The following is a 22,194-nucleotide window of genomic DNA, read 5'->3' as shown; positions in this document are numbered from 1 at the left end:
CATGGCACAGTTCATCGAAGAACGCAGCCCCCAGCCACTCCCCTGTTAAGGAAGTCCTGGAACTGTGTCCATAACAGATGGACACCGCCTCTGCCTGCCCACCCCCAAGGACAGGCAGTTCACCCACTCCTGAAGATGCCTATCTCCTAAGTGGTCCCACTGGACAAGTCCATCTTTTTTGTTTTAAATAACTTTTATTCCTGGATATAAAATATTTCACTCTAAAAACTCTGAAAAATACCCCAAAAAAGTAAAAGAAAAAAGTCAGAGGCGATCAAGATGGCGGAATAGTAAGACGTGAAGCTCACCTCCTCCCACAAATACATCAAAAATACATCTATATGTGGAATGATTCTCATAGAATATCTACTGAATGCCGGCAGAAGAGCTCAGAGCTCTGAAAGGGCAAGAAAATCTCCATGCAACCGGGTAGGACAAAAGAAAAAAGGAAAAAAGAAAAAAAGGAAAGTGAAAAAGGAATCAGAACAGGACCTGTACCCCTGGGAGGGAGCTGTCAAAGAGGAAATGTTCCTGCACCTGGGGAGTCCCCTCACTGGTGGGGAGATCAGCAGGGACAGAGGGGGGCTTCGGAGCCTCGGAGGAGAACTCAGCAACGGGTCTGCAGCAGCTAGAATGGAGAGAAACCTGCACAGATGGTCAGTGCCATCGCTCTGCACTCCCCAGCCTGAGACACATGGCCACCAGTGTGGACGGGGGCTGGGTGTGGAAGCTTGGGCTTCAGAGATCAGACCGGGGAGAGGACTGGGGTGGGCTGCGTGGGAACACCCTGAGGGACTGGAGTCTGGTGTGACCACAACTGTGGGTGTACACAGAGGAAGCCTGGGCCGCCTTAGAGGCTAAGCGCCACTGTGTGGGCGGTGTGTGCGGGCACGGGGAGGACCTGCTATTCCAGCGTTTTTCCCTGTGTGAGCTCTCAGGCAGCAGGACACTGCCTACACGGGCTCCAGGAGTGGTGGCGAGCTGCCTCTGCTCCCACGGCGTGCTCCAAGTGTGCACATGAGCTGCCACCGCTGCCAATAACCCCAGGACCAGGCACCAGCCGCTGCATCGGCACACCTGTATCAAGGGGATAACGGCCAGCACACGCTGAGGAAAGACGCAGCATACATCCATACTAAAAACAGCCCTCGCACCAAAAGTATTAAACCCACACAAGCTACACAGGGACACTCCCACATATAAATAGCCCTCCGAGACCACAGTAGACAATTGTTTCTCCTAAACTCACAGAATTAAGAGAAATATAAGTAAAATGAAGAAGCAGAGGGACCACTCCCAGTTGAAAGACCAAGGGAATTCCCCTGAAAGAACAAACAATGAAACAGACCTCTTCACTCTAATAGACACCGATTTCAAAAAGGAGATAATGAAAATACTGAAGGAATTAAGAAAGGCTATCGACAGAAATGCAGAGTACTGTAAAAAGGAACTAGAAACTATAAAGGGGAACCAAGAAAAATTAGAAAACTCATTTGCCGAGACAAAAAGGCAACTAAAGGCAATGAATAGCAGAATAAATTATGCAGAAGAATGAATAAGTGCCGTGGAAGCTAGAACAATGGAAATCACCCAATCAGGATAGCAGACAGAAAGTCAAATGAAAAAAAAATGAAAGCAATATAAGATAATATATTATATGGGATAATATATTATAGGATAATATAAAGTGTGCCAATGGGATGATATAAAGTGTGCCTATGGGATAACATAAAGGAATAATATAAAGTGTGCCAATCTATGCATATGGGATATGCAATAATATCCTATGGGATATTATAAAGTGTGCCAATCTATGCATAATAGGGATTCCAGAAGGGGAAGAAAGACAAAAGGGGATCGAAAATGTATTTGAAGAAATTATGGCTGAAAACTTCCCAAACGTAAAGAAGTAAACAGATATCCAGGTACCCGAAGCACAGAGGGTCCCAAACAAGATAAACCCAAACACACGTACACCAAGACATAATAAAAATGACAAAAGTTAAAGAGAGGGTTCTAAAGGCAGCAAGAGAAAAACAAAGAGTTAATTACAAGGGAACCCCCATAAGGGTATCAGCTGATTTCTCTACAGAAACATTGCAGGCCAGAAAAGAGTGGCATGATACATTCAAAGTCCTGAAAGGGAAAAATCTGCAACCTAGGATACTCTAACCAGCAAGATTATCATTTAGAATAGAAGGAGAGATAAAGTATTTCTCAGACAAGCAAAAACTAAAAGAATACAGAAATACAAAACCTATTCTGAAGGAAATATTGAAAGGTCATCTCTAAATAGAAAAGAAGTAAGAATATATAGGAAAGAGAAAATCACAATCGGAAAGCAAATCACCTAAATAAGCCAGTCCACAGATTAAAAAAAAATCAAAGAATTTCTGTGACAGTGATGATAACCACAGTGAACAGCAAAAGGATGAACGCAAAGATGTAAAAGGGCATCAAAATCATAAAAAGTAGGGGAGGAGAGTAAGAAAATGTAGATTTTTTTTTCATTTCCTAGAATGTGTTTGAGTCTATATGATTACCAGTCTAAGGCAAGCAGAAACAGGATAGGGTTAACATACTTGAAAAACAGGGTAACCACAAATCAAAAACATCCAAGAGATTCACAAAAACCAAAAAGAAGAGAACATAAGCATAACACAAAAGAAAATCATCAAACAACAAAAGGAAAAAGAAAAAGAAAGGGACAGAGAAGAAATATAAAATCAACAGGAAAACAAGGCTAAAATGGCAATAAATACATATCTATTAATAAGTACCTTAAATGTCAATGGACTAAATGCTCCAATTGAAAGACACAGAGTGGCAGATTGGATAAAATAAATAAATAAATAAACAACAGCCTACAATATGTTACCTACAAAAGACCCACTTTAGGGCAAAGGACACACACAGGTTGAAAGTGAGGGGATGGAAAAGGATATTTCATGCAAACAGAAATGAAAAGAAAGTGGGGGGTCACAGTACTCATATTAGACAAAATAGACTTTAAAACACAGGCCATAAAGAAAGGTAAAGAAGGACACTATATAATGATAAAAGGATCAATACAAGAAGAGGATTTTACACTTGTCAACATTAATGCACCTAATGTAGGAGCACCCAAATAAATAAAACAAATACTAATAGACATAAAGGGGGAAACTGACAAGAATACAATAATAGTAGGAGACTTTAACACCACACTCACATCAATGGACAGATCTTCTAGACAATCAATAATGCAACAGAGATCCTAAATGATACAACAGAACAGTTAAGACTTAACTGATATTTTCAGGACATTACATCCAAAATAACCAGAATACACATTCTTTTCAAGTGAACATGGAACATTCTCTAGGATTGACCATATACTAGGGCATAAAACAAGCCTCAACAAATTTAAGAATATAGAAATTATCTCAAGCATCTTTTCTGACCACAACAGCATGAAACTAGAAATCAACCACAAAAAAAGAAATGAGAAAAAAAAATTACATGGAAACTAAACAACATGCTACTAAGAAACCAATGGGTCAATGATGAAATCAAAGAGGAAATTAAAAAACACCTTGAGACAAATGACAATGAAAACACAACCATACAAAATCTATGGGATGCTGCAAAAGCAGTTCTTAGAGGGAAGTTCATAGCACCACAGGCCTTGCTCAAAAAACAAGAAAAATCTCAAATAAACAACCTAACCTACCACTTAAAAGAATTAGAATGAGGGCTTCCCTGGTGGCGCAGTAGTTAAGAATCCACCTGCCAACGCAGGGGACACGGGTTCAAGCCCTGGTCTGGGAAGATCCCACATGCCACGGAGCAAATAAGCCCAAACACCACAACTACTGAGCCTGCGCTCTAGAGCCCATAAGCCACAACTACTGAAGCCCACACACCTCGAGCCCATGCTCCACAGCAAGAGAAGCCACCGTAATGAGAAGACTGCACACTGCAACAAAGAGTAGCCCCCACTCGCCGCAACTAGAGGAAGCCCATGCGCAGCAACAAAGACCCAACTCAGCCAAAAATAAATAAATTAATTAAAAAAAAAAAAAAGAATTAGAGAAGAACAAACAAAACCTAAAGTCAGTGGAAGGAAGGAAATAATAAAGATCAGAGGGGAAATAAATAAAATAGATTTAAAAAACAATAGAGGGACTTCCCTGGTGGCACAGTGGTTAAGACTCCACGCTCCCAATGCAGGGGGCCCAGGTTTGATCCCTGGTCAGGAAACTAGATCCCACGTGCATGCCGCAACTAAGGAGCCCACGAGCCGCAACTAAGGAGCCTGCAAGCCACAACTAAGGAACCCACCTGCCGCAACTAAGAACCAGCACAACCAAATAAATAAATAAATAATTTTTAAAAAAAATAGAAAAAAATCAATAAAGCCAAGAGCTGGTTCTTTGAAAGGGTAAAGAAGACTGACAAACCTCTGGCCAGGTTCACTAAGAAGAAGAGAGAGAGAACCCAAATAAATAAAATAAGAAATGAAAAAGGAGACATAACAATGAATACCACAGAAATACAAAAAACCCTAAGGGAATACTACAAAAATTTATATGCCAACAAATTTGACAACCTAGAAGAAATGGACAAGGATCTAGAAACATACAGCTCACCAAAACTGAATCAAGAAGAAACAGATAATTTGAACAGACCAATCACTAGAGCTGAAATAGAATCTGTAATTTAAAAATTCCCTACAGGGCTTCCCTGGTGGTGCAGTGGTTGAGAGTCCACCTGCCAATGCAGGGGACATGGGTTCGTGCCCCAGTCCAGGAAGATCCCACATGCCGCGGAGCGGCTGGGCCCATGAGCCATAGCCGCTTAGCCTGCACATCCAGAGCCTGTGCTCTGCAACGGGAGAGGCCACAACAGTGAGAGGCCCGCGTACCACAAAAAAAAAAAAAAAATTCCCTACAAATAAAAGTCCAGGACTAGATGGCTTCATAGGCGAATTCTACCAAACATACAAAAAAGAATTTATACTGATCCTTCTCAAACTCTTCCAAAAAATTGAAGAGGAGGGAACACACCCAAAGACATTCTATGAAGCCACCATCACCCTGATACCAAAACCAGACAAAGACACCACCAAAAAAGAAAATCACAGGCCAATATCATTGGTGAATACAGATGCAAAAGGTCTCAACAAAGTATCAGCAAACCAAATCCAACAACACATAAAAATAATCACACACCACGACCAAGTGTGATTCATCCCAAATTCACAAGGATGGTTCAACATATGTAAATCAGTCAATGTGATACGTCACATAAACAAAAGAAAAGACAAAAACCACATGATCATCTCAATAGATGCAGAAAAAGCATTTGACAAAATTCAACATCCATTTATGATAAAAATTCTTACCACAGTGGCTACAGAGGGAACATATCTCAACATAATAAAAGCTATTTATGACAAACCCACAGCCAATATAATACTCAATGGTGACAAGCTGATAGCCTTCCCACTAAAATCTGGAACAAGACAAGGATGCCCACTCTCACCTCTTCTGTTCAACATAGTATTGGAAATCCTAGCCACAGCAATCAGACAAGAAAAAGAAATAAAAGGTATCCAAATTGGAAGGGAAGAGGTAAAATTGTCATTATAGGCAGATGATGTGATTCTATATTGAGACAACCCTAAAGACTCCACACAAAAACTACTAGAACTGATAAATGAATTCAGCAAGGTAGCAGGATACAAGATGAACATACAGAAATTGGTTCCATTTCTTTACACTAACAATGAAATATCAGAAAAGGAATGTAAAAAAAAATACCTTTCAAAATCACAACTCCCAAAATAAAATACTTAGGAATAAACCTGACCAAGGAGGTGAAAGACTTATATGCTGACAACTATAAATCATTAATAAAGGAAACTGAAGATGATTCAAAGAAATGGAAAGACATCCATGCTCTTGTATAGGAAGAATTATTATTGTTAAAATGGCCATACTACCCAAAGCAATCTACAGATTTTTAATGCAAGCCCTATCAAATTACACATGACATTTTTCACAGAACTAGAACAAATAATCCTAAAACTTATATGGAACCATAAATGACCCAAAATTGCCAAAGCAATCCTGAAGAAAGAGAACAAAGCAGAAGGCATAACCCTCCCAGACTCCAGACAATACTACAAAGCTACAGTAATCAAAACAGCATGGTATTGGCACAAAAACAGACATATGGATCAGTGGAACAGAGAACCCAGAAATAAACCCACACACCTATGGTCAATTAATCTTCAACAAAGGAGGCAAGAATATACAATGGGAAAAAGAGTCTCTTCAGCAAGTGGAGTTGGGAAAGCTGGACAGCTGCATGTAAATCAATGAAGTTAGAACACACCCTCACACCATACACAAAAATAAACTCAAAATGGCTTAAAGATTTAAACATAAGACATGATGCCATAAAACTCCTAGAAGAGATCCTAGGCAAAACATTCTCTAACATAAATCATAGCAATGTTTTTCTTAGGTCAGTCTCCCCAGGCAATACACATAAAAACAAAAATAAACAAATGGGACCTAGTCAAACTTACAAGCTTTTGCACAGCAAAGGAAACCATAAAAAAACGAAAAGACAACCTACAGAATGGGAGAAAATATTTGCAAACAATATGACCGACACGGCCTAATTTCCAAAATATACAAACAGCTCATACAACTCAACAACAACAAAACAAACAACCCAATAGAAATATGGGCAGAAGACCTAAATAGACATTTCTCCAAAGTAGAAATACAAATAGCCAATAGGCACATGAAAACATGCTCAACATAGCTAATTATTAGAGAAATGCAATTCAAAACTACAATGACGTATCACTTCACACCAGTCAGAATGGCCATCATTAAAAAGTCTAGAAACAATAAATGTTGGAGGTGTGGAGAAAAGGGAACCCTCCTACACTGTTGGTGGGAATGTAAGTTGGTGCAGCCACTGTGGAAAACAGTATGGAGGTTCCTCAGAAAACTAAAAATAGAATTACATATGATCCAGCAATCTCACTCCTTGGCATATTTCCAGACAAAACTCTAATCCAAAAAGATACATGCACCCCTATGTTCACAGAGGCACTATTCACAATAGCCAAGATGTGGAAGCAACTAAGTGTCCATTGACACATGAATGGATAAAGAAGATGTGGTACGTATATACAAGGGAATACTACTCAGCTATAAAAAAGAACAAAATAACGCCATTTGCAGCAACATGAATGCAACTAGAGATTACCATACTAAGTGAGCTATGTCAGAAAGAGAAAGACAAATACCATACGATATCACTTATATGTGGAATCTAAAATAAGACACAAATGAACCTATCTACAAAACAGAAACAGACTCACAGATACAGAGAACAGACTTGTAGTTGCCAAGGGGGAGGGGGTTGGGGGAGGAATGAACTGGGAGGTTGGTGTTAGCAGATGTAAGCTATTATATACGGAATGGATAAACAACAAGGTCCTACTGCATAGCACAGAGAACTATACTGAGTATCCTATGATAAACCATAATGGGAAAGAATATTAAAAATGAATGCATATATGTATAACTGAATCACTTTGCTGAGCAGCAGAAATTAACACAACACTGTAAATCAACTATACTTCAATTAAAAAAAAGCTCCCAAGTTATGAAAAGAAAAAAAAGTTGCCTCCTATTATATATTAGCCAGATATATAATAACTATGCCGTGTGTGTGTGATTTTACAAAATTGGAATCATGCTGAATATACTGTTCGTATTTTTCTTATTTCCTGAAACATCATTCTGTGGATTTAAAAGCATCACCTCTAATGTCTACAGATGATGGGCCATCACTTACGTAACCACTCCCCTAGGAGAAGTGACTTGTCCAGGAGCAGAAATGACGTGGTCAGCAAGTCAGTGTCAGTACAAAGCAGTGTAGCTGCCAGGAGCCAGAGTCCTGGGTTCAAACCCCAGCATTTCCTCTTAGGAGCTGGGTGGCTTGGGGCACATCAGGTAACTCCTCAGAACCTCTGTTTCTGTAGACTGGGGATCATAATGGCTGTCGTGGGGCTGGCACGTGGATGCTCATGCCAACTCAACATCTGGGGATTATGAGTGAGCCCCACAGGCAGAGAGGCCCATGGGCATGGTCAGTGATGGAGGCAGAAGTGGAACCAGCCTCTGACTCCTGCCCACATGGCTTCCCGGGAGCGGGGTTGGAGATTCATGCATGACCCTGTTCTCACCATTTCACCTCTCCACGCCCTTCAGCTCATGAGCAAAGGAACCAGCCTACAACCCACAAAGGGACTGCTGTCTACCCGATGGAGAGGGACAGTGTGGCCAACCCTACATATGAGAGTCCCATGGGGAGGGGAAGGCCAGCTGGGGGACCAGAGGTCTGCTCCTGTGCTGACGCACCCCTCCTGGGACACAAGAACAGAGCCCCAGCCTACTCTCCCACACCTGACAGCTGCCCCAACCCGTGAGCGTGCAGACTCCAGAGCAGCCAGCACCAAGCTTCCCCCAAGGGCCTGCCTGGCACCCATGTCTGACCCCAACTGAGACCAGAGACCAGTGCCTGCTGGGGGACAGCAGACCCCACGAACCCCATCACACATAACAGTGGAAAGTCCGATGGGTGGGAGCATCTCCCTCCACCCTCCTCTCCTCTCCTGCAGGAGCAAAGACATCATGGGAGCAAAGTGGCCAAATGCATAAATAGATGATGTTCTTCTCCACCCGCCTGCCCCGACTCATCCTAGGAGAACACGCACACATTTTCTCCCTCACAGAATTCCAACCTGAGTACTCTTTGCTGACCCACTGAAACGACACTCGATCTGCAGTAGGATGACTCAAATAAGCCCAACGTCTCAGCCCCTCCACACCAGTACATGGCCTTCCTTCTACACAAGGGTGTGGCCAGTGTCTCAGACCTCCCTGATGGTGCCCTGTAAGAGTGTAGACCAAGAACGGGGTCACAAGCAATGCATGCTCCACACAGCCACATCTGTACACCTCGTATACATGTGTAAACCCACCAGTGACCCCAGGGCAGGCGAAGGAAGCGGTCACTGGGTACATGGGCGGGGCATCTGCAGGGCCTCTGGCCATCTAGAGTACCCAGGCCATTGCCTTCCTGCCCTCCTCCGTCTCCAAAGTGGACCAGGCAGATTGCTGCCAGAATCCTGCCACGTTACTCATTTCTGTCCCACACTCCACCAGCCAAACCCACTCTTCAAGGGCTGCAGTGACCCCTGCTCTACACTGCATCTCCAGGCCGGGATGCTGGGAGGTCCTCACAGAACTGGAAAGGGGGCTGCTGCTCTCTGAGCAGGAGGAAGAATCAGAGCCTGAGTGTCCAGTACAGGTAGGGGGTTGAGTGGGGCCTCCTGACACCAACTCCCACTCCCAGGTAACTGGCCCAGATGCAAATACTGAGCAATTAATACTAAAAATTAATTTTGCCTCTTCTACAGAAACAAAAAAGAAGTCAAATACACATTTCTTGCACAGTAATTTACCTTGAAATCAACCTTCATGGTTAGGGAAAAAAAGCACAAAACTCTTTTGATAATCAATGCTACACAATTATTCACTTTCACCATTAAATAACACATTTAATCAGCTAATTAGATAGATCCCTACAAAGACAGAGAGACAACCTTTTTATCTCCCACGTGAGACACCACAGGCTTCTGAAATAATCTGGACACCACAGGCTTCCGGTCACTGGTGTATCAATCTCTGTGGCGCAGACCCCCCCGTGCCCCACCCCAGGGGTCAGGGGAGAGGAAGAGGGTGCTTGTGGGAAGGAGGGTCAGGCAGGTCTTACTGGAGGAGCCAGAACGATCCTTGACTGAGAAGGTCATTGACCCTTTGGAGGCGGGGAGAGGCTTGAGGCAGGAGAGAGGAACGCGGGAACCATGTGGAGCCACCAAGAGAGCCCCGAGGTCACTGGCAATCAAGGTAACTGAGGCCAATCCCCACGTGACGGGGAGTTTCTTCCCAGCCCATGCCCGCACACCTCCAGCAACAGGGCACTCTCGGCCATTAGAAAGCTCTCTGTGCCGTGAGCCCCATTCGGCCTTCCTGTCCACCTCCCCCACTGGCCTCAAGTCTCTCTCTTGAAGTTTCACTGAGCGCATCGGCTCCATTCCTGGAGACAGATAGTCACCACTGACTCCCAGGGACTCCTCTCTAAGCTCACATCAGTCAAAGAGAACGTCTTACAGGCAGCAAGACAGAAGACAGATCACTCACCAAGGAAGGACCATTGCGTTAGGAGTAGGTTTTCAACAGCAACAAGGGAGACCCTGAAGTAACACCATCAAAGCACCATGACAAAGAAACCATCAACCTAGAATCCTGGACCCAGCAAACCATCTTTTAAGAACCATAATGAAATAAAGACATTATCGAGTGAAAGAAAACTGCGGCTGGCACACGGACCCACTAAAGGATCTGCAGGTAAGGACGATGGAAGGCAGCCTAAATACGAGAATGCATGAATAGTTTTGAGCCTGTGATAGGAGCACAGGATAGGTTCCACGATGAGATAGTCTGGTCTCTTCTTATATTAAATAAGGATAATGAAAATGAAGCAGTTAAATTTTCTCCCATATTCCGCCCCCCCCCAAAAGTAGGGTTGGCCCTGCCACTCCAGGGGTCTGGTCTGTCTCTGGGGCCCTGGCTCATCTGTACACACCCTTATTAGCCCTTGAGTGGGGACCTCAGTGGCTTTGATCCAGCTGGAGCTACCCTGACACTCTGCACAGGCCAAAGAGGGGGCTGGACAGGGCTGCCGTGTCCAGCAGAACCACAGAGGCCGTGGGCATGTGGGTTCCACCCACAGCCCTGAACTGGTGCCCCAGCAAGGAGATGAGGCTGCCTGAGAGACCCAGGACCCCAGCCCTCCGGAATAAACACAGAGCTGCTCCCTGACAGGCTCCAGCCTGGCTATGCACTCAAGACCTGGCTCTGTCAGCCTCTGCCCGCCACGGCTGTCTCCCAAATGCCAGAGGTGAGGTCAGCTCGCCAGCTCAGGGGAGATCAAGAATCGCTTCCCATGGTTGTGGGAAAAAGCATGATTGCTGCAAGACACACCCACGGGGCAGAAAAGAACACTGTGTCTGGTCTCCCTGCTCCCCCGACCTCAGCCAAGTTCAAGACCAAGACGCCCCCAACCCAGGTTAGAGTTCCACATAACATACTGGCCTGGGATGGCTCTTGGCTGTGTATCAGAAAAACAAGCACAGATCAGGACTCCCTCTGGCCAAGGGGAGACGAAACAGCAGAAGCGAGAGGATGGTTAGAGAGCACTAGGGTTGGAGGGTGACTGCTAGTCACTGAACACCTACAATGTACCAGGCACTGTGCTGAGGGCTTTGATGCAACCTCACGCAATCTTATGGGAGGACCTATTCCTGTTTCATATGTGAGAAATCCGAGGCTCAGAGAGGTTAAGTAACTTGCCCGAGGCTACCCAGCTGGAAAGCGGGAGGGCTGGGATTTGAACTCTGATCTCTATGAGTCTTAGCCACTACACACAGCTGCTCTCCAGAACCAGCTTCTGTGGCAGGCTGGCTGGGGTGGGCTTTCTCTGGCCTGGAAGAGAAGATGAGAGGAGTGGGATTCCACATCCAGTGAACAGCAACTCAGCCAGTCAGGGATTGTTATAAGAACCCCTTCCCTCTTCTCCTGTAACCCTGTGTGGCCAGGCCTCCCGGGGGCCTTGTGGTCAAGCCCAGGGAGCAGGAAGAAGGGAAGGGGGGTCTACTGGGGTGGGAGCTCTGAATCTGTTCTCCTGCCCAAAGGCAGGGATCAGAATCTCTGGGCACCTGCAGCAGCAATGCCCAGGCTTCAGCCCATGGCTGGCAGGGGAGAGCTAGGCCCCGGGCAGCCCATGCGAGGGCAGCTGGCAGCCTTCCCTTCTGGACCAAGCCAAGATGGGCTTCTCCTTCTTGCTTCCAGCAGAGAATGGTCCCCCACCAACCCCAAGTTCCCTCACTCCCTAGGGAATGTTGTTTCTGAGGGGCTACGGAGCAGAATGTCCACCTACTGCTTGGCAGCCGGGTTCAACAGGGCTCCACAGGGAGGGGCAGTGCAGAGAAAGCCAGGCCCTGGGGTCTTAAGCCCGCCCCTCACTCAAACAGGAGAGGGTACTTACTGCCACCTAAGGGCTGGCACAGCCCACACCTCCCAGCATCACCTCACAGAATCCTCCCAGCAACCTGCTCGCAAGGAAGTCATTGCCCTTCTTTCCTTTTTAATCAATACACTTTCAATTTTAGCTTTAGATTTTCAGAAAAGCAGCAAGGATAGTACAGAGTTCCCTGTTATTAATATCTGCCCTTACCATGGTACATTTGTCACAACGCATGAACCAATACGGACACATTAGTACTTACTAAAGGCCATATTTTTTCAGGTTTCCCTAATGTAGGGGTGTTGTCCCATTTTTTGGCTATGAGATCGCATCTGGGTCAGCACATTACACTTAGTTGTCCTATCTCCTTCGACTGCTCCAGGCTGTTAATCCTCTCTGATGGCCCTCAGACCTCCCTGCGTTTTGATGACCTAAACAGTTTCGAGGAATACTGGTTAAGTATTTTGCAGGCCATCCTTCAGTTTGGGTATGTCTGATGTTTTCCTCATGGTTAGACTGAGGTTATGGGTTTCGGGAGGAAAACACAGAGGTGAGCGCCCTCATCACATCATGTCAAGAGTGCGGGCTATGGAACTTCCCTGGCGGTCCCGTGGTTAAGACTCTGCGCTTCCACTGCAGGGGGTGCGGGTTCGCCCCCGGTCAGGAAACTAAGATTCCGCATGCCATGCGGCGTGGCCAAAAAAAAACCAAAAGGAGTGCGTGCTACCAGCATAACATCATTGGTGATGTTGACCTTGATCACCTGCAAGAGAGGCTGCTTGCCAGGTTCCTCCACTGTAAAGTGACTACCTCCCCCCGCCACCCGGCCCTGGCTTCCGTGCTCTGCTCTTTAGAAGGATGTCACTATGCACAGCCCCCCACTTCAGGAGTGGAGAGTTAAAATCCACCTCCTTGAGGGCAAAGGACCTACGTCATTTATTTGAAATCCTTCTGCAGAGATTTGTTTCTTCTTCCCCATTTATTTATGTATTCAATCATTCATTTATCAGTATGGACTCGTGGATATTTATTTTATACTCTGGGTTATAATCCAATACCTCATTATTTATTTTATTGCTCAAACTGTCCCAGCTTTAGATCTTTCAGTTGGCTCCTGTCCTTCTAACACACTCCCATCATTTTTGGCTTGGGGGTCTTGGGGGGGCACTTCCTTACTTTCTGACATTACAAGATGCTCATCTTGGGCAGTCCCTGCCCCAGCTCTACAGTCAGCCACTCCTCTAAGGAGCTCCAAGGGGCATGGTATGTTATCTCTGTTTCCATGGCCAGAAAAGCTGGCCCAAAGTGATGGAAGCGCTCGTCTAGGGACAGCAACCACAGCTGGCGTTCAAGCGCAGCCTCCACTCATGTGCCTTTCCTGGTCACTGAGAGCCTCTGAACCTGAAAAGAATGCGGCAGCGTTGCTTGAAGGTCGGGGAATGGCTACAACGACTTCTCTGGCCCTTTCTCAATACTGGGCTCTGGGGCCAGTCCTACTGTCCCCAATCCCTGACCCTTCTAGCAACACGGCACACGGCGACTCTGCAGACCAGGCGCTCCAATGCACCCTCCAATGCACCCATGAGGCCAGGACGCTCTTCCTTCCCCTTGTTTATGATTGCAGGAGGCCAGGTGGCAGTTCAGGTGTGTTGCCACTGCCTGTGCAAGCAAGATCCTCTTGTTATTCCTGGTGGCTTCACAGGATACCGCAATCCCTCAACATTTCAGGCAATGAACCGTTTAGGGACTATCTGAGGAAGGAATGTGAATCATGGGTGTCCCAAAACCTCCACTGCCACCTTCAGGAAGGACCAAGAAGACACCGCATGGAAGCTTTCAGAATGGGTGTCCGTGGATTGGATGACGTCCCAGAGGAAGCGAGGAGCGTTCCTGCATCATCACCCAGGCTCCTGACAGCACAGGGGACAACACTGTGCGGAAAAGCACAGATTTTGATGACTCTATGCTGAAAATGATTTGGACAAGTAATACTCTGAATGTGAGGAAGTTCTGGGAATACCTTAGTTCCCCACTTTGTCACATCTGTGTACATACAAGAGTAATATATGATCAAAATCTAAGCCTAAACAAGGCTAAGGAGCTCTTCCAATAAGTACAAATACACATGCTAAGTGATAAGAAAACATCATATCAGAATTTAATCACTAGCATTTTTTTCTTTCTCGAGTCCATGAAATAACGGAGCATCTGACGATTGATGGGGCCTTAGATTTCATGAAATGTAGTAAATGTGTGTTCACACACGTCTGAACTCATCTGTGTGTGCACATGTGCATGTATCCATGTCACACGGATAGATGCGGGCATATGTATATGCACGTGTGTAAACACATGTACTGTAAACATGCCTGCATGCACACGTGCGGATGTATGTCAGCAATATACTGCTGCCTACAGCCTGGGGTCCCTGCTTTCCCCAGGCCCTCGGGTGCTGACCCACGCAGGAGCCAGAGCTGGGCCCTGCTGTGCCCTGGGCTGGGACACCGAGGCCTCACCAGGGAGCCATGCTGACTTATAGGCCACGTTGGCAGGCCCTGCCTTTGAGGTCACCAGTGAGATCTTGAATATGAGGCTGCTCTCTGGGTGGTGCGAGGAGGGTGCTGAATCTCCAGGTTCCTTTCTCAGCTGCCACAGGCTCACCTACTCCATCCCCTCCCTGCGAGTTCAGTCACGGGCTGGTGTGGGCTACAGGCCGGCACTTTAAGCGGCCTCTAACCAGCACACCTCTTCAGGTGTGGCTGTCCCTGGGGCTCCCAGAGCCTGCAGGCTGGTCCGTGCCGTCCTCCCGGGCCCGGCCACTCAGCCCACCTCACACCCGGGCTGTTCGTGCAGCCTGGTTCCCGAGTGCTCAGGGCCAGGCCTCCCAGCCCAACAGAGTCCCTTTCATGAGTCCACAATACTCAGCATTTATCCCCCGCGACCTATTTCCAAAATGCAGGAGCAGTTGCAGCCCAGGTCAGCCTGCTTGTGTGTGAAGAGCGGCAGTGAGCGGGCCTGGCAAGACCCGTGCTCTGCGCGTGATCTCGCCCTGCGCCGACCCTCCTCTGAGCCTGTGGAGGCCTGGGCACAGCAGGCGAGGCGGAGGTCAAGCGTTTGGCACAGGGGCTGGTGCACGGCCTGCGCTCAACCAAGAGCAACGGCTAGTTAGTTAAAACTTACACCTCCCACTTCGGCGGCTGAGGAGCGGCCCGTGAGACCACCCTAGAAGCAGTCAGGAGTCTGACCTCCATCCCTGCGAGGGAGAAGCCAGATACAACAGCCCCTGGTGAGCCGTCAGGCTCTCTTCACCCCCGAAGGGCGTTGCTTGTTATCACGGCTCTCCTGCCAGGAATGCCTGCCAGGAATCCCAGCACCGGGCCTGTTCTCTTCCCGGTGGGCTCGCCTGCGTGGGGCAACAGGAGCTTATACCTTTTTGTTTGTTTGGCCCGTGCCACGTGGCTTACGGGATCTTAGTGCCCCGACCACGGATTGAACCTGGGCCCTTGGCAGTGAAAGCACTGAGTCCTAACCACCGGACTGCCAGGGAACTCAGGAGCTTATACCTTAGGGCGGGGGTCACACGTGGTCACGAGGGACACTTTGACACTGCCGATTCTCTCTCGTGGGGGCGTCCTGTGCCCTGGAAGGTGTTTGGCAGCATCCCTGAGTCCCTCCCATTAGATGCCAGAAGCACCCCAGCCCCTCCAGCTGTGACAACCAAGATACATCTCCAAACCTTCCCAAGTGTCCCCTGGGGAGCAAAACTGCCCCCGGTTAAGAAATATTACCTTAAAGTAAATGAATTTTTGCTTTCCCTTTTTGGGGGGTGGCCTCTGAGTGTCATGAAAACAGTGGAAAGTTTCAGGGGAGAGTCAAAAAAAGAGAAAGGACCAAAAGGAGAGGGAGGAGGGGGATTTGCATCCTTCCAGTGAGCAGGAAGGCTGAACTGCTCACATATCCCCGAAAGGAAGAGGTCTGGCAAAGCAACACTCCGTCAGCAGGAAAGCAGTTTTCATGGTGTTCCAAACCAGCTGTTATGATGAATATCTAACACGTTTAGTGACAACAGAAAACCACGCTCCCAGGCTGAGGCCACCAAGGTCCAGGTCTGACAGCCAAACCTCCTGGATCTAGAAGGCGAGCCAAGCTTTTCCTAGCAGGCCATCTAAGAGGTGCTCAACACCTTCGCAGTGTCAGCCGTGTGGGGCAGGTAAGGAGCAGGGCGGGCAAAGGGTCTACCACCCAGACAGGTGGGATGCCAAGAGGGGTCCGGCTGCAGGCTGGCTTGGTGAGGACCAATGAAAGGGCCTCTTTGCTCTTCTCACCTCCCTCTGCCCTGGCTCCAGGCCTGAGGAGGATCCCCATATCCTCACATCAAAGGGACTCTTCATCCCAGAGAAGATTCGGTGCGTCACCCCAGGCAAGGAGGGGGCTCCTGCCGGCACCAGCAGGCCTGGCCACAGCCAGGAGCCAAGAGCAGGAAACGTGCCCCAGGGTGAAACGTCAGGATCCTGACTCTGCTATGGAGATGCATCTCAGGAAGAGGCTCCTTCTGCAAAGGGGCAACGTTCTTCCCACCTCCCGGGCCGGGAGTCCGGCGACCCTCCTCCCTCTTCAAGTTCTGCCACAGCAGTAGTGGAAGGAAGGTGCAAACTTTGGAATCAGACAGGTATGAGTTCGAATCCCAGCTCTGCCACTTGTTAGCTGTGTAGATTCTGAGCAAGCCACTTAGCTTCTCAGAGCCGCAGAACGTTGCCTGCATAAGGCAGCAGTGAGGATTCAAGGAGCCTGCCTGTAAAGTCCTCAGCTCTGTGCCTGACATGCAGTAGGTACTGGAATGACAGGATAGCTCAGAGTCCCCACATCCTGGGTCTTTCTGCTGCCCCATCACAGCCTCAGCTGGCCTCTGGCATCCATCCTCTCCTGCCCTCATCCACCTGGGTACCACCATCAGGCAATGTTCTTCATGCATTCTCTCCACTCAAGAGCCCACGTTACTGCCTGATGGACCATCCTACCACAGCTATACTACCGAGAGTTCTCTGCAGGCCTCTGTCACCTCCCTTGCACACCAGGGCTGTGCAGCCCGGCTGCCACCACGCTTGGCCTGTATGCTCTTCACCTTGCCAGACCCCTCCCCGCCAAGATTAGCTCAGGACCAACCTCCTCCAGAAAGCTCTCCTCTCTCCCCGAGTCCACAGGGATACCACCTCCTTCAGCACTGCCCTCAAAGGTCCCCTAGAACAGGAGTCTGTCTGTCATACTAGGTACACAACAGGCACTCACTAAATGCTGAAAATTGCCCCTTATCTTTCAAATGTTTCCCTTGGCCAAAGCAATCCTGAGAAAGAAAAAGGGAGCTGGAGGAATCAGACTGTACTACAAAGCTACAGTCATCAAAACAGTATGGTACTGGCGCAAAAACAGAAATATAGATCAATGGAACAGGATAGGAAACCCAGAAATAAACACACACACCTAAGGTCAATTAATCTGTGACAAAGGAGGCAAGAATATACAATGGAGAAAAGACAGTCTCTTCAATTAGTGGTGCTGGGAAAACTGGACAGATACATGTAAAAGAATGAAACTAGAACATTCTCTGGGTTTCCCTGGTGGTGCAGTAGTTTGGAGTCCACCTGCCAGTGCAGGGGACACAGGTTCGATCCCTGGTCCAGGAGGATCCCACATGCCGCAGAGCAGCTGAGCCCATGCACCACAGCTGCTGGGCCTGCACTCTGGAGCCCACAAGCCACAACTATTGAAGCCCATGCTCCTGGAGCCCATGCTCCGCAACAGGAGAGGCCACCACAATGAGAAGCCCGCGCACCATGACAAGGAGTGGCTCCCACTCACCACAAGTGGAGGTGGCCCGCACGCAGCAATGAGGACCCAACACAGCCAAAAATAAATTAATTAATTAATTAAATTTTTAAAAAAAAGAACACTCTCTAACACCATACACAAAAATAAACTCAAAATTGATCAAAGACTTAAATGTAAGGCCAGACACTATCAAACTCTTAGAGGAAAACATAGGCAGAACACTCTTTGACATAAATCACAGCAATATCTTTTTTGATCCACCTCCTAGAGTAATGAAAATAAAAATAAATGGGACCTAATTTAACTTAAAATCTTTTGCACAGCAAGGAAACCATAGACTAAACAAAAAGACAACCCACAGAATGGGAGAAAATACTTGCAAACAAAGTGACCGACAAGGGATTAATCTTCAAAATACACTAACAGCTCATGCAGCTCTATGTCAGAAAAAAACAAACAATCCAATCCAAAAATGGGCAGAAGATCTAAATAGACATTCCTTGGGAATTCCCTGGTGGTTCAGTGGTTAGGACTCCGAACTTCCACTGCAGGGGCTACAGGTTCAATCCCTGGTTGGGGAATTAAGGTCTTGCAAGCTGTGCAGTGTGGCCAAAAAAATAAAAAATAAGTAAATAGACATCTCTCCAAAGAAGACATACAGATGGCCAAAAAGCACATGAAAAGATGCTCAACATCACTAATTATCAGAGAAATGCAAATCAAAACTACAATGAGGTATCACCTCACATAGGTCAGAATGGCTATCATCAAAAAGTCTACAAACAATAAATGCTGGAGAGGGTGTGGAGAAAAGGGAACCCTCTTATACTGTTGGTGGGAATGTAAAGTGGTACAACTACTATGGAGAACAGTATGCAGCTTCCTTAAAAAACTAAAAACAGAACTACCATATGACCCAGCAATCCCACTCCTGGGCATATGTCTGAAGAAAACCATAATCCAAAAAGATACATGCAACCCAATGTTCATTGCAGCACTATGTACAATAGCCAGGTCATGGAAGCAACCTAAATGTCCATTGACAGAGAAATGGATACAGAAGATGTGGTACATATATACAATGAAATATTACTCAACCATAAAAAAGAATGAAAAAATGCTATTTGCAGCAACGTGGATGGACCCAGAGATTATCATACTAAGTGAAGTCAGACAGAGAAAGACACATACCATATGATGTCACTCATGTGGAATCTAGTTTAAAAAAATGATGTATATGAACTTATTTATAAAATAGAAACAGACGCACAGATTTCAAAAACAAACTTATGGTTACCAAAGGGGAAACGTGGAGGGGAGGGATAAATTAGGAGCTTGGAATTAGCACACACACGCTACTATATATAAAATAGATAACCAACAAGGACCTACTGTATAGCACAGGGAACTCTACCCAATACTCTGTAATAACCTATATGGGAAAAGAGTCTGAAAAAGAATGATATATATATATGTATAACTGATTCACTTTGCTGTACACCTGGAACTAACACAACATTGTAAATCAACTATACTCCAATAAAAAAATTTTTTAAATGGTTCCCTTGCCCTGAGATTTGAAGAAGCCTTAAGGAAAGAGACCCACTACAGATGGGTAAAGCGAGGAACAGCTTGGAAAGCCAAGTCCATCCAGGGCCCAGCAGCATGTGAGGGACTGCTGAGGAGGAGCCCTTGCCCACCATCTAGAGCTGCATGAATATTTATAGCACATGCCCAGGTTAATGCAAAAGTAAAGTGAGAGGCAAGATGCCCCTGAGAGCTGCAGTGACTGGGGCCTGATGGCCTGATCAGATCATTCCGAGTTCCACTAAGGGCTTTGTCCCCTCCTCCCTGGGTTAGCACAATGAGACCATCCATCCTGGGAACCAGATCTCTCTCTGATCCCACCAGGCCAGCCCTGGCCCCGGAAACCGGGATCAGAAACGGTCACAGGCAGGCAGGTGCTGTGAGGGAAGAGCAAAGGGACACCCTTTTTACCGGTTTCATGAAATCCCTAAGGGAATTAGCGCTTCAAGCATTCCAGCCAAATACAAGTTCCCACACGATGGACAGGATGTGCTGCTGGTCCCCTGGGAGCGAGAGGTTGTGGGCAGCCCCTCCACTCACTGCCACAGGAGGAACTCTGGCTGGCTGTCCACTGCATCAGGGAAAGTCCGAACCCCAAACCCTCACTTTCCCCCTGGGGTAGCCGCAGGTTTGCAAGGCAGCAGCTCCTTAGGCGTGGCCCATCTCAGTGCTGTGAGCCTCTCTTCCCCAGAGGAACAAGCCCTTGAAGGAAGCTCTGTCTCAGCTGCACACCTCTGCTCCCATACCCACAAGGGTGAGGCAGCAGTGAGCAAGGAACCAGCCTCAAACAGCCCTCCAGAACCTCTGAGAAGACATTTACTCTCCTCCTCGCCTACTTTCTGGTAGGTTGTGAGAAGGAAGGTAGAACCAAGACTATGGAAATAGGCCTCCAAAGCAGGGCCTCCTGGCACGGCCTTCAGTGCTGTGTGTCCTGTAAGGGGCCTTGCCAAGGGCACACAGTGGCGCAGAACCCACAACATGTGGGTTTCTACCCTAAGCGGGGACCTCAGGGACTGGCACAGGGCCCTGGTCCCTCCAGGACACACACACATATAATCACTCACTTCCTGGGGTCACTCCCGGGGTCCCACTCCTGGCCTGTGTGGGGACCCACTCAGAACTGTAGAGTTGGTATAAATATTATTTTAAGCTGAAGACATTTGAGATTCAACAGATGCAGAAAGAAACCATCTCAGAAATTCCCACCTCTGACAAAGCAGCAACTTCTGGCTACTATAAATCCCCTCCTCAGAGGAATTTCATGGTCATTAAAAAAAAAAAAAAGGCAGAAAGCCCACTTGCACCTGCATAAACATATATTATCACAAACTTTCTTATTTCCCAGTTGTTCTCCTAAAGCCCATTTATCTTTCCTAAAGAAACCTATTTGCCCTTCCCATAGAGCCTCTTCCCCCCTCTCATCCATTTATTAAGTTAGGCATATAAGCCCCAAATTCTAACCACCCTTTTGTGAGTTACTCATCACTGAGCACTTGCACGGACAAGCCCGTTGCATACGTAAACAAACTTTCTTTTTCTCTTGCTAATCTGTCTTTTGTCAGTTTAAATTGCATGTCTCCAGGTACTAAACCTAAGAGGGTAGAGGAAAAGTTGTTTCTTCCCTGACATCTGGGTCACCAGCTACGGACAACACCACTTGGCTGAGGCTACAGACCTCTGCAGAGGCCGTGGGGAGAGGGTGGCTCTGAAGTCGACAGATTGTCACTCAGATCTCAGCCCCGTACCCGACCAGAAGGGAGACCAAAAAGTTACAGCCAGCTCTCTGCGCCTCAGTTTCTGTGTAAGGACATCAGGGATACTCAGACCTCTCACAGGGTTATTGGGAGGCTTGAGTAAACGAGGTCACGTTTATAAAGAGCCTGGCTCCCGGCGGTTGCTCAAAAATGATTCTAATGACTTCAAAAATTATGTAATTTGCAATTGTTTTTTTAATGTATTTTTAATGAATAAATGAAGGCTTTCACTATGGTGTCTTATTTATTTATTTTTAATTTTAATTTATTTTTTTTTGGCCGTGCTGTGCAGCATGCAGGATCTTAGTTCCTGGACCAGGGATCTAACCTGGGCCCCCTGCAGTGGAAGTGTGGAGTCCTAACCACTGGACCGCCAGGGAAGTCCCCAATTTGCAATTGTTTCTGGACATACAACAGTTTACGTGCTCTGAGGGAAGGGACTACATACATTTTCCACTCTTTCTGAGCCCTTCACTGTGGAAACTATTCTTCTCTCTGCATGCTTCACCGCTTGATTTCTAGGAACAGACACTGCTCCACCTGACCGCATTCGCAGCAGTAGACTCCACCTGGGGGCCCAACCCAGCGCTCCAATCACAGCAATTAGTCCAGGATGACCATGTGACCCAACCCAGGCTAATCCTCCCTAGGAGGGCAGAAAGGATCCCTTTGCCTTTGGGTCCTAAGAGCAGGAAGTGTGGGAATCTGGGGTTGCCAGTGGTCCTGTTTCCTGCCATGGAGAGAAAGCCTGGCTCCTGTTGGCTTATATCACCAAGCAGACAAGCAGGGAGGAAAGGAGAGAGCATCCTAATGGACCTGAGGCCCGAGTCCCTGGAGCTGTCCTGTCCCATAAATCCCTTCTTTG

The 22,194-nt window shown here is 47.1% G+C and overlaps 1 protein-coding gene across 8 annotated transcripts in view; it reads right to left on the bottom strand.

Annotated features, from left to right (window-relative positions):
- ADAMTS14 (ADAM metallopeptidase with thrombospondin type 1 motif 14) overlaps window positions 1–22,194 on the bottom strand; it is a 92,122-nt gene that overhangs the window by 31,657 nt on the left and 38,271 nt on the right. The window lies entirely within an intron of this gene.

Source organism: Monodon monoceros, unplaced genomic scaffold, assembly GCF_005190385.1.
Source record: "Monodon monoceros isolate NGI ecotype Baffin Bay Population unplaced genomic scaffold, NGI_Narwhal_1 Super_Scaffold_4, whole genome shotgun sequence".
Taxonomy (NCBI): Eukaryota; Metazoa; Chordata; class Mammalia; order Artiodactyla; family Monodontidae; genus Monodon; species Monodon monoceros.
The sequence above is the reverse complement of the archived record's forward strand: the minus strand, read 5'-3'. Positions and strand labels throughout refer to the sequence as shown.